The sequence below is a fragment of the Aquila chrysaetos genome, chromosome 15 (genome assembly GCF_900496995.4).
Source record: "Aquila chrysaetos chrysaetos chromosome 15, bAquChr1.4, whole genome shotgun sequence".
In the NCBI taxonomy this organism is placed as follows: domain Eukaryota; kingdom Metazoa; phylum Chordata; class Aves; order Accipitriformes; family Accipitridae; genus Aquila; species Aquila chrysaetos.
In genome coordinates this window covers 9,716,870-9,730,501 of record NC_044018.1, presented here as the reverse complement: position 1 = coordinate 9,730,501, position 13,632 = coordinate 9,716,870, and positions in this window count along the sequence as shown.

Sequence of the window (13,632 nt, the reverse complement as noted above, 5' to 3'; positions counted from 1 at the left end):
TTTCCAGGATTGCCTCCTTTGTTGTCATCTCAGTTCCTGAGAGGGAAAATTAGCAAGAGGAACACATGTGTTTACACTAAGAAATTTGACTGATTTTAACGTATTTAAAATAAGCAATGTGTGCAGGTAGCCAGCATGTGATCTTTCAATATGAACTGAATATGTTACTTCCAGGAAAGTCAGAGAATGGAAAATATGCTTTGACTGGGATCTTAATGTTTGCTTATAAGCTGGGAGTGCCCTGTTACTTGTCTGTGCATAGGATTTTTTTCTTTTCTTTTAATCCTCCCCCCCGCCCCCGGCATATGTGTATTTTAGGATTGTGAGACCTCAGCGCTTGTGGTGAGTAGTCTTCACAAGTTGTGTAGTGGAAGTCATGGACTGTTTGTGGTGGATTCCACCTCTACCAGTCCAGGGTCATTCCTGATGGCAGCAGGCACTGCACATGGCTAAGTGTGAGCTCTGCACCCACATCGGAGAGTAGCTGGGACTGGGCTGTCTGAGCTGTCATGGGAGCAGCAACTTGCTCAGCCTCCTTATAGTGGGTGGACAAGGATTTAGCACAGCAAGCCTAAAATAACAGAACAGAGGCTGTGCACCTTTACAAAAGATAAATATAGGCAGAGCAAATAATTCACTTCCCTCTTTAAAGTTCTACAGATTGCATGAATGGCCCTCGCAGGATGCAAATCACCCCAGGCTGCTGTTTGAATACTGAGAAAGATACCCACTTTTCATGGACAGTTGACTGTTTTGCTCTACTATGTATTAAAAATGGAACCGACCAAATATATCGCAATTCTGGTTTATTTTGGGTCCCTCTATCACTTAACAGGAAGTTCCTTTCTGGGCTCTTCAGTCGAGTAAAATGGCAGTTCCACGTGAAGACCTCCTTTCATGGACCCCCAACCTGGGCGAACTCAGGAACCACTCAGAAAGTTCACTGAGCTGATTTAAGAGTCACTCTGAAAAAAAAGAGAAACCTTTTCAGGTATTACAAAAGGAGCAATCCTACATCATTGGGTCGTGTTGTGCTGGTCCTTTCAGAAATACTAGTGCTCCTTGGGGGCCTTATGGTGAAGGCTTCTTCCTGAAGGAAGAGAATGTGAACTAAGCATGTTTTGGCTCTTGACAGCGCAAGGTTTGCCTACTGTGCTAAACACAGGTTACTCACCCAAACTCAAAATAGAAAATGCTGATATTTTGGAAAATATGTAATTTATACACAAAAGCTGGGTTTAAAAATTGTAATGTTTCCAGTATCTAACTAGAATCTAATTATCCTAAAAAAAAATTGGCAGCATCAAGCTACCCAGCTGTGAGTAGCCTGTGACTCATTTTTGTAACACAGAGGATGCTTGTCTGCTGTGTTTCCCATTCAGAAGGCAATATATTTTGTGATTGTCCAGGATTATTGCAGGTCAAAGCGTAGTGCTAGAACATATGAACTTGATTTTTTTTTTAATTATTTTTCATAAGGATTTTCTTTCTTTGCAGAAGCCACATACAAAATGATTTAAAAATGTAATATAATCAAAATGCATAGTTACACTCAGTCTATTTGTTACAAAATGTGGATTCTCTGTGCTCTGGTTTAATTGTTCTTAGAAATATGCATTAAATGATAGGTTCCATATGATTAATTTAGATTGACAGTAAAGCACTGAAGTTCTGTTTTATTGTGGTCAGTTCTTCTGTCCAACTTCTGTTTAAAAGAGTAAGAAACCAGACTGTTCAGATTTTAGCAGAAGGCTCCAGTCTGTATTTTTATACATACACACAGAAATCTTCATCCATGCAGACTCCTGTTTTGAAGCCTATCAAACTTGTCAGGGTTGTCTGTCTCCATAGCTCTGATCTTTTCACTTGAAACAAGGCAACAGGAGAACACAGAGTTGATAATCTTCCCTTCATTGTAAATTTAGTGCTGACAATAAGCAAGATATAGGTATAATGGTGGAATTAAGTTTATTATTTAGTCACATGTGATATATTAGCCATGATAATTCAAATCTCCAAAGGTATAAATACTTGTAAACCTGACCATCTAGAGCCCTCTCTGCGGATGGGCCCCTCCGGCACTTTGGAAGTGTTCTTGTACAAGTAGAGTACTATTTATTAAGGTGGTTGATGTGATATACGCCTTATCTGCTACCAAGTAGGCAGAGACACATAATTTTATTTATTTAGGTTACTACACAACCATAACATAACAAAGACTTTCAGTCAGTGGTTAAAGTTTCAGGACATTGAATGAAAATTTTAAAAAATCAGTATTATTAGTAATACTTTGAGCCAGTTCTAGCCTTCTTTTTTTAACCTTGTAGATAAGTAGACTACTTGAACCATGTGCTTTCTAAAAGCATCTGGGGCAAAAATGGAAAAGATGTAAAATATTATGTCTCTTTTAATATATAAAGTAAGCACATTTTATTTTTAATAATTGTTATCCAGTGTTTTGTTACTTCCATTTTTGTCCTTTTCCTTTTTTTCCCCATTTACAAGTTGAAAAAGTGCAATGAAAAAGAAAAGAAAAGCAGTGGAGCTGAGGAAAAACAATGAACTGGAAAATCACTACTTTTTGTTTACCACTTCCATTGAAAATAGGGAAAATTAAATGGAAAACATTTTCAACCTCAGAAGATGGTAATTTTTCAGCAAAAAGAATGCACCCAAGGATCCACTAACTCAAGAAATACCTCTAGCTCTGTATCTGTATTGTTATTGGATTTTATTCAGATGTTGCCATGCTCCATCAACTGAAATTGATGTCCAGTTCTACAGTTTTAGGAAATCAGGGAATGGAAGGGAGAAAGGAGGGCAAAAATGACCCCAAAACAGAAAAAGTGAGTCATAACATATACTTATTTTAAAATATCAGTTAGGGAGAAAAAAGGGGAAAGTGGAAAAATTTGCTCAATCACCTTTTAAAACTTACAATGTTATGATTTCATCAAAAGTTGAAAAATAATAAGCTGCTCTATTAGCAGCAGATATATATATTCATGCTTGGCTACATATCTAAACATTCCCCTCACATTTCATCACTGGCTAAGGACAATATATTTTAGAAACATCCATCTGCAATAAAAAATTACTTTGCTTCCTTTCAAAATCCAAAATTACTAACATTTTTTTTATTCCATTCCTAGTCTTCTTTACGGCACTCTTCAGCACAGTTTGTGTTCACCTAAAGGAAATAGCTATTAGCTAAAATAAATATTTTAGAATTGCATTATCATAATGCATTCATAAAGCTACCAGAGCAATTGAGTTCTAGAGCAACTTCCAAAGTGGGAATAAAGCCTCCCTGAATTAACTATTTTTTGGAAGATGCTTGATATTGTATTCCTGATTTGTCCTTTGGCATAGCTGCATAAGCCAGAAAGCAAGTACTACAATGAACCATAAGGTTTTCTTTAGTTTTGTGCTACATTCAAATATTCCTATTTCCTTTAAAGCTTTCTGGCGTGGAAATCATACTTCAAATATTTATTTATTACCTCACAATTTTAAAGGGTACTGTAGTTCTGAAATTCTAAAATACTTGGACTGATTAAGCAGCCAATATGCACTGGTGATACACGCTCCCATATTCATGACAGTCTCACTTCTCCCATATGCCTATCTCATTTGTATTGAATAGCCAAATCCTGTGTCTTTACTTGAACTAAGATTATAAACTTTTGGGGGCATGTTTTTGTTATATATTCATACAATAGCTACAATAATACAGCTTTGATCTTCCATGTCTTACTGGAGTGCAAATAAATAATAATACTCCTTATTACACATATCTGGGGAGAAAAAAAAAAAAAGCCATGTTTGTATGATATAATACAAAGTTTACATTTCTCTCTCAGAATAATAATCTCAGAATAAGAACAACTCCAGGCTCAGTGACCCAGGGAATCAGTCTATAGCATGTTTTAACTGTGATTCCGTGCTGCAGATAAAGGGACATAAATAATGTAGGCATGCACTGCCCATTGATTTAGACATTTTTAAAAACATTGTTTCCTGAAAACAAGCAAACAAACAAAACAAACAAACAAAAAAACAACTTTAGGGAAAACATTTCTGTACAGGAATTCCTTAAAAAATTCATTGGTGATGATTTCACCACGTGCAAAACTCATGTGGAATTTTCAAATCAGTCTTGCTGTGAATGGGAAAACAGTACAAGTCTCAGGGAGCTGATGCTATATTCCTACATGGAGTCTGTTATGCTCAATATCCTTTGTGTGGGCAAAGAGGAAACACTCCTTATTCATAAAGCCAAAAATTCATTGACTGTATAAAAGAAGTCTTAATGGCCTCATCCAAGAATTAGTCTTAATTCAGATCTATTTATTGCATAAAAGGAAAGAACACTTTTATGCTGAAAAAGTCTCAATGATAAAGTTAATATTGTTATACACACACTTCTCAGTTACTACCCCTTTTCCTGGAGTTATGCTCACCCTTCCACTCCCCACTGGGTCCTTAGTTCTGTAAATAGGATCTACTTGGGGATATTTTTATATGTTAGCTAACACTCTTGTACACTTTGCTTTTTCTTCATTGGTCTGCAACTCCATGTTACAACTGAATTTGTTATATATGGTGGCTTTTATGTATGCTAGATAGTATTTTTCATTTTTTAATGAAAAAAAATTTTTTCATTTTTTTTTAATCTTTTAGTCTTTTTTAAATCCTAAGACCAGTGTGGTCCAGGTCTGCATTTCTTTAATGGACCATTGGCGAGCTGTTTATAGCAGTGGGATTTCTAGTGCCAAGCCTGTGCCAAGCCCCACGCTGTTACTCTTGTACACCGTATCCTGCCTCTCCACTACTCAAAGCCTCTGCTATCACACCAGGTCTGTATTACTCTATATGACATTGTTAGAGTCAGAAATACCTTCTTCTGCACAGAATAACTACTTGTTACTCATATCCGTATGAAAATATGATTGTACCATACAATAATGAGAAAAGCAAAACTAAACAAATTAGCCATAGCCACTTGGTCAGAAGAAAAAATGCTGTTACAGTGATAAGTTAAGACAATATTATCCTAATAAGTCCTGAGACCTTGCAAATTCAGTAGAGAGCCTGTGGCTGTTATTAGCAAGAGCAATACTGGATTTCCGGGCTACAGGTTTCCAGGTCTTTCAGCATGCAGTCTGTGCACCTCACTGCTCTTGGTCTGTTTTGCTTTTATCATACCCCCAAGTAACATGAATGCATTGTTGTTCCATTATCTACCCTACTGAAACGCTTTGTAGGTTACATTACTTTCTAAAGGTTAAACATAAAGTCTGGTGAATTAAAATCGAGTGTGATACACTCTAGTTGAGCATCTTCCCAGTTAAAATATATTCCTACACAAAATGAACTGAGAATTTCTCTGCCACCATATATCCTGGTTCTGAAACTTAACAATTAGCTATTCATTTTTAAGCTATGCTTTTCCTCTTTATTTTAACATTGCCTTAAATTTGACATGAAAGGTTTTAATGAAGGTGTGAAATACTTGGCAGTTAAATCTAGCATATGCTATAACACCTGTTAATTTCAACTGTTCATTTTAAGCTGTTACTTTATTCTTGGCATTCAGTCCAATTCACACTGTGATTCTTAGTTTGAAAGAAAAAAAAAAAAGTCCAAGCTGCTTATATATTGCGTCCTACAGCAACTTTTACTTCTTGTTTTGTGTTTCTGCCATTTTTTTTAACATTGTGCATTTGTAAGGAAAGGGTGTTAAAGTCAGGATAGCAACCTCATGCCACAAAAGATTAAACTGCAAGATGAGAAAACATGGAAGTTAATGATTGAAGATTTATCTTGAATTTTCCTAGGAAAGCTTGGATAATCTCAAATCCTTGGAGCCTCCTGGCAGACTTCATCCATTTAAATTTGATTTAAACATAGGTCTGATTTTAATGTTTAGATATTGCTAGCAGAGAAATCTGACTTTTTGCATTACAATTATAATTTTAAGAATAGATATGTGATTAAACTGAAGTATATAAATCTTTATCTTTATCTTTGTCTTTATCATCTTAAGATGATAGTGAGCATTGTGCTCATTGCAGTGTTAATCCTGGTGGTAGTCACAGCAGCTGGATTAGTTGTGTTAAGCATTCCAGGACTGTTCCAGTCAAAATCAGTGAACGTTTCAAATAAGGTAGTGATCCAATATTCAAAGCTGATTCATAAGGATGCTTCAACTGCATTTTGTAGAGTAGCCTAAATATGTATCTCTCTTTTCTGTGTATATCAAGTACCTCCATTATTCTGTGAGTATAACGCCAAAAGATGTATCACTGTTAAAATAGGCTCTATAATTAAGCGTGAATCTGGCGGTAAGGTAAGAGTATAACATATGGAGCTGATAGACCCTAAATACATAAATAACATCATAAGAGTCCTCCTCAAGATCACTATCACTTTTTAGATTCCACAGCTGCAATATCTAGAGCATTAATGATCTGAAATCCTGGTGTTCCTTGCCATTTTTCAGGCTACAGGGACATGAAAGATGGTATTTTCAACTGCTTGATTAAAGGAATCAGTACATACTAGCTGTTGAGACTAGAGTCTAAAATGGTAACACATCGGTATGTTACAGAGTCTTAGTAAAATAGGGTTGGAGAAGACTTCATGTCAGTCCCCTCACTCTAAGGCAAAAGCATCAACACCTGTAATTTTAAAACGTGTTGGAGACTGGAACACGGTATATAGCCAAAGAAAGTAACTCAGTAAATATCTGTGTTTAATGGACAAGAGCCATGGCTTCCTCAAGAAAAAAATACATTTCCTTGGTGGATTTACTATCTCTTCTTCATCTCAATAAGTGGCATATTGCATGTCAGGAACATTTTCTCCTTTTGATTTCGTTGGTTATTTTTTCCTTTGTAGATGGTTAATTTATGCATGAATATGCACATATGTGTGTGTCTTGAATTTTCAGCTCTAGAAATATTTACTGCACTAGAAGTACTCTGGGTATAACAAGCTCTGGCCTAATATTTTTCAAAAAACTGTAGGAAATCAGGAGCTGCAAAAGCTTCCATTACATTTTGGAAACAAAAGAAGTGTTGAACGCTAGCTTTGTTTGAAACTATGGTCCACACTGAGAGATGAACTCTTTGAAAATTGTGACCCTGGATGTTGATTTATCCTGAAAACAAAAGAGACACCAGAAAGTGAACCCCACCACGCAAATTAAATTCCTCAAATGTCCCCAACTACCATAATGACTCTCCTTTTAAAATAACCACAATTCCCGTCTGATGATAGGTTTCACAAATCATAGTTCTCAGATTTCATTACTAATGAAATTTGTCGTCTAGGTTTGGCAGCTGTGATTGCCACGCAAATGTGAGCCACTAATTAGATTGATTGTCTATTTGATGTCTGCTGATTAGCTTATGAAAACCCTCTGTATTCCTGACTTCTTGATAAAATGTTCCTGACTTCATGATTGCTGATTGATGCTCAGAAAATCTGATTACTGTCTTGAATAGCCAAGTAATGGCTCTGTCAACTTTCCAAGGATATAGTTATTCACCTCACAAGAATGATAGGGTAGGATCTTACATTTAGTGTTGACTATTACATGTTTAAAGTTTTTTTAATTAAAATGTTCATGATAATTTTCTGAGCTATGAATGGTAGAACTTTAGATGTGGGTCCAAGATGTGCAGGGTAACCATCAGGTGTCTACTTTGTGACCCTGGACCTCAAACAAGTCCAAGAGATTCAGGAACTATTGCAAGCAAATTCTCTGATTTGCAATTACAGTGAGAGAGACACCTAGTGACATACCATTCAGCAATCAGGTTATTTGTGGCAGAGAACAGCATGTTACTTGAGGTTTTTAGAACCATTTTCCACAGCGAGTTCAAAGAGAAGAGGTAATGCCATATGAGCTTCAAAGACCTTAAAATTATTGGCTTGGGCTGTTATATGCTCCACAAATTCACTGCTGTGTGATATTCAGGTTTTACACTAGTCTGTGAAAGTGAATACACTACCCTTGGACATATGTTTTGAATGTGTGTCTTATGAGTTCGTAAATTAGTTTTCCACTGGTTACTGTAACTGTGAGGTGTTATTTGATGTTCAAGTTAACAGAGGAAGCACTTATTTGGTCCAGTGGAGGTATCCTAATAGTCAAGAGAACTGTAGTCTGAAATTAGGCATACAGTGCTCACCTAGGTGTACTGAAATTGATGTTTCTTTCACTGTGGCTTGGGCATACATTTGTGTAGAGGTAAAATTGTGTTAGATTGCTATCTATATTAACAACAGATACAATCTGATAATAATAATCTGATTGTTTAAAGTGTATAAGCCTCACTATTACTCTTCAGAAAGTAAGGGGACTAATGACATAGTGCTTATTACAAGTCTGATCCTGATATATTTGACAGAAGTAATCCTACCCACCAGCCAGATCCTGTCCCAGTCAACTTCCAGCCTGTAGAACAGGTATCCTAAAAGTATCACACACAGAGGGTGGTAAGACTGAAGGGACAAGAATGCAGAGATAAGCAACTGAGCTTCTTCCTCTGGAAATGGCTCAGCCATTGATTCACTACGTAAACGTGGGCAAGTTGTTTAACCTTTAGTGTCTTCATTTCCCATGTGTCAAATTGGATATCCTTGGTGAAGCACTACAAATGAAAGTTGCCATGTAATTACTAACTACCTTTACTGCTCTGATACTTGCCATGAACATAATTTTGGATGGCTTCAGTACATTGTTGAAAACCAGTATCTTGTTAAAAAATAGTTGCGTGGTGCTTTTATGGCTTATAGAGTGTCAGTGACTATTAAATTACGTTGAAAGGCATACCTGGTTGATATTAGTGACATTTTCTTTGACTTTATTGGATTTATTTTAAAAGCCATTAACTTCAAGAAAATGAATAAAGTAGCAAGACTGTATTATGCCTTACAATAATGTATAAACAATTATATGCAAATTAATTAACATACCAAAGGTCATGGAGTTGAAATGGTGCAACCTTTGGAATAAATCCATTGCAATAATCTTAATAGCAAAACACATTTTAAGTCCTTATTGGCCTTTTAACACCTTATTGTATATGTGGTAGAACTACCGAATGAAAAAGATGTTGATATTTAGATTTTATTATGACAGAGAGCCAGTTATGTGTAAAGCCCAAGTCTTAAAAAGGCTGATTACATACATTGATTGATGATTGGCTTCAGAATAGTTTTCCTTCCCTAGATGAGAAAAGTGATGGTTTTGACCCTGCTTATTCAATCAAAATGTTAATGCAACAGAAAGCATGGCTGCCTGCAGATTCAACAAGACAGAAGAGAATCTAAATTATGCACTGTTTATCTCTAATGTACGTTTATGAATAAAATTGATTGTCATCCACCCCTATCCCTCTGCCAGTGCTGAAATCCAAATACATTTTTGTCATGTTACAGTCAAACAAGAGATTTTGAGGAAAAAAGAAATTGGTTTTAGTATTTAGTATTTCAATTGAACTGGAATTATTTCTGTCCTTTAATATACTCTTTTCTGTAAGAGATTCAGGTAGAATAAATGCATACGATTGGAATGCTTCCTGCACACAATGAAATAAAAAGCATTGCTCAAAATATACCTCCTGAATGTTCCACATGATGCAGAACACTACAGAAGTTACTTAAGTGTTTCCTTCAGGTCCCTTTTTCCATCATCCCTTTCTTTGCCTTTTTCACTGCTGCTCCTATTTACAGAGAACTTAATGTAACTGTAAATCCTGTCCTTCCAGGAACAAGAGTTTTAACTTTCCAATTGAATCATTTGTGAAGATGGAAGATAGTCTTTCAATCAAGATAGGAAGCGAAGTGAAGAAGTTAGAAATGAACAGGAGTATAGTAAAAGTGTTGCATATAGTAAATGTTAGCTGGTGACAGGTTTTTAGCTTCCTACCAACACTAAGAGATGCATCAGTCATTGCCAATGATTTTATTTGATGTCACTATTTTCTGTACTTGGCCATGATTTGCATGCTTTTCCCATTATGCAACTTTTTGGCTTTTATTTCTGGGCCCCACAGGAGAGCATGAAATCAAATTAACAGACTGTTATGAAGAAATTCTAATTGCCCAGGCCACAGAATCACTTGGAGGAATTTCAGTTCTGGGTGCTTTGACTATACCTTTTTTATAACCAATAAATGTATCTTTTGAGAGTCCATTAAATACATCTAAATAAATCATTTGATCATCCCAGTGTTTATGCCTCTGCTGTCCTTCAGGGAGGTAGAACAGTAAAACAACTTGAAGCACCCATAGACCAAAAGTGGTCACACTGGGAGATGCACACCAGAGTCTCCATGTGGTCAAGAGTCATTACAGCCAACGACCAACATGCATATGCTCAGAGAGCTCAAGGAAAGGACAAATATGAGAGAGGAGAGTTGGTGATGACTATCTAGCCCATCACAGGAGGGCTGGGCTAGATAGACAGCTGGCTATGACCTACAGCTCCTACCAGCTTCTTTCCATCCAAAACCAGGGACCCAAAATCACGCAGCATGATTATGTCACATCATTGACCATCTGAAATAATCCCAGTTTGGGAGCTATAAGGAAACCACAGGCAGCACAAGTCACAGTTCACCTCTCCACACACATGGTTTAGAAAAAGTAATTTCATTTCAGCTAATTCAGTGAAGGCAAATCTACCTCACAAAGAGAGCTTGAAACTGAACAAACAGACATATAGATCTACAGGAGAAAACTGCCGTATTTGGCAGTGTCTGTTGACGAGAGCTAGTCAAGATTTTTCCAGTGTAACAGGTTGCCAGAAGAAAATGCCAATTTAACAACACCTAAATGTTTTTTCCAGAACGTACCAATTTCATTTAAAACCTTGATGGAAAAATTACCAAAATGAAACGTTTTGATAAGGTCAAAACGTTTCATTTTGACATTTGTTTTATATTATCATTTAATATATAGTAAAAGTAAAAAAGATGAAGAAACTTTTCCAACTATATCAGAACAGCAGATTTCTACCTTATCAAAATGTAATGCTTCAGAGCAGTTGAAACAAAGTTTTTTGGAACATAGTGCCTTGCAGGAAAACCTTAGATTTTGACTTTTGTTCCCCTTTAGAAATGAAGACACATTTAAAGTCTGAATTTTGTACGCAAAGAAGTTCCATTTGGAAGACAGTACTAACATAGTGTTCACCTTTTGATCTTGTAATGTATTATTTCTGAATCATATGAACTGTTGAACAGCTTCTGACAGCAGATGATGAGGTTGCATTAGACCTAAAAGCTGGAATTTAGTTTTTGATTAAGATACCTAGATGTATGAGTTGTCTCAAAGTGAATTCCCCCAAAATGTGTGGAATTAAAATGTAAATATTAATAAATAAAGGCTTCAAGATTCTCAAAACCAGAGAGCCCCATATGATTACTAGGGGCAGTGATGAGTAGCTATATGTACCAAAATCTTGATGTGACTTGAAACATAATTAATAACAAGCAGGCATTTAATTTAGAATTGTCAGAAGATTCTGTAGGTAACAGCTACCTGGGTCAGGTACCTTCTTCGACAATACTAGCTTAATTTTATAATGCACAAGGTTTTTAATTCACTTGATATTCTTTGCAACACTAAAATTTTGAAATGTTAGCAAAATGCAGGCTATTGCTTTCACATAATGCAGTTAATAAACTCTAAAGTTTCAGCCAGAGCATGTTTCCTTTGAAATAATTTTATAATTACATTTGAATTTTCCTTTTTTTTAAACTTTTTAATATATTGCAGTAGAAATTCAGGGTGCAAATCAGAGATCACAGTCTGTAGTTCAGCGTAATGTGTGCCAATAATATCATGGTGATGAGCTTAATCTCTTTTGAAATTCTGGTCCATTCTTTTTTCTTGTTTACACAGTGGTGATCTTGAAAACATGGCTCTGCTGTATATACTGCATAAACCTGCAAATCTCCACATGTTCCTCAAACTTGCATAAGATATAGCAGCTCTTATTTCAAAAGCAGACATTTATTGTCTTCCCTGTTGTAAGATACAGGTTTTGAAAGTTGTTATCCTCTGGAGGTATGTAAGGAAAGAAAGAGAAGTCAAGAGGCATTCTTTTCTTTTTTTCTTTTTTTCTTTTTTTCCTGAACTGTAAGTTAGAGGAATGCTGCTAGCTATTCTGTGCATCCACAGCACCAAGGATCAAGTAACTCTGTCGAGGGCTATGGGTACAGCAGATGTAAGGCTCTGTTTCCTCAGAAGTTCAAGTATCCAGTGAAAAATCCCAGTGCCTATTATGGCTCACTGACATTCCCAGGAGACCATGGGAGACTATTTCATGTAAAACAAACCACTGCATGATTCATTTCATTGTTTCATTTCAAGTAGAGGAAAAGGTGCATTCTGATTTCTCAGAAAACCATGCCCTTAAGTTCAGATAGTGACAAAGTAATAAAAACACTTTGTTTTGTTTCTGTCAAGTTTTGTCTTTGTGGTTTGTTTTTTGCCACCCAAATCTTGTGTGATTTGTACTGCAGGCAGCAGAGCCAGGGTGGTACATCATGTAAAATCATATGGAGGTGCTTGTGATGTCCAGTCACACCTCACGGTACAGCACATTCTGTTAGGACGAGGAGGCATTGTATGACATTATATATCTATATCACTACACATATGCATGATCAGGTAGAATTGTGGGAGTCACCTGATGCTTTTTGAAAGACCAGCTGTTTGGAGAAGCAATTTTTTTCCCACTAATGAGAGCAAAATGGAAACAACAACAAACCAAACAAAATAAGAACCAATTCGTACTATTCTTTAGCTGGAGAGTTAAACAAGAGATAGGAGAGTGCTACATTTTTCACCTTCTGAAGGACCACGTAGAATGGATAAAAGATAGACTGGAGAAACAGGAAGATAATTTGGTTTAAGTCAGTGATTCTCCTCATGAATGTTCAGCTGTGGAGTGTCATTTTGTGGTAGATTTGTTACAGAGGTATTGGTGAAATGGACTACCACCTACACAAAACAACAATAACTGTGTGGTGTATTTGTGACTCGCCTTTTTTTTTTTTTTTTTTTTAAATGAGAAGGCTATCTTGCTACTTTTGATGAGTTATTCGTTAAGAGCTAGGAGCATGTTAAGACAGGACTCAAAACCTCTGAGCCTCTGTTGCATAGTAATTGTCTCATCTTGTAAATTGGGTTTAATACATTTGCAGTTTGGAGGGGGTAGTATTTTATGACTACTTTGCACAAGTACAGGTGACTGATGCTGTAATAAGAGGGAATCTCAGAATCCTGAAATCTAGGACATTAGCAAAACTCTTACTGCTATAAGCTTAAATGGTCACTGGTGATCTAGGGTTTCAGGTCAAATTACTGTTATCTGTCCTTTGCTTACAAAAGAAAAAAAATCTGACAACAAAAGGAATTTAAAATTTCTTTACTCTTTACTTTTTACATCTCCTGTTTCTCTTCTTTTAAGCTCAGAGGAGTCCCTGCCTGACATAGCTAAAGATTATATTCCCATCATTGCATAGCTCTTGTTAAATTTGCTTCTAATTTCTTCCAGTCTACGCACAAACCTCTCTCACACGAGTTTCTTGATGGAACTGTCTGGGC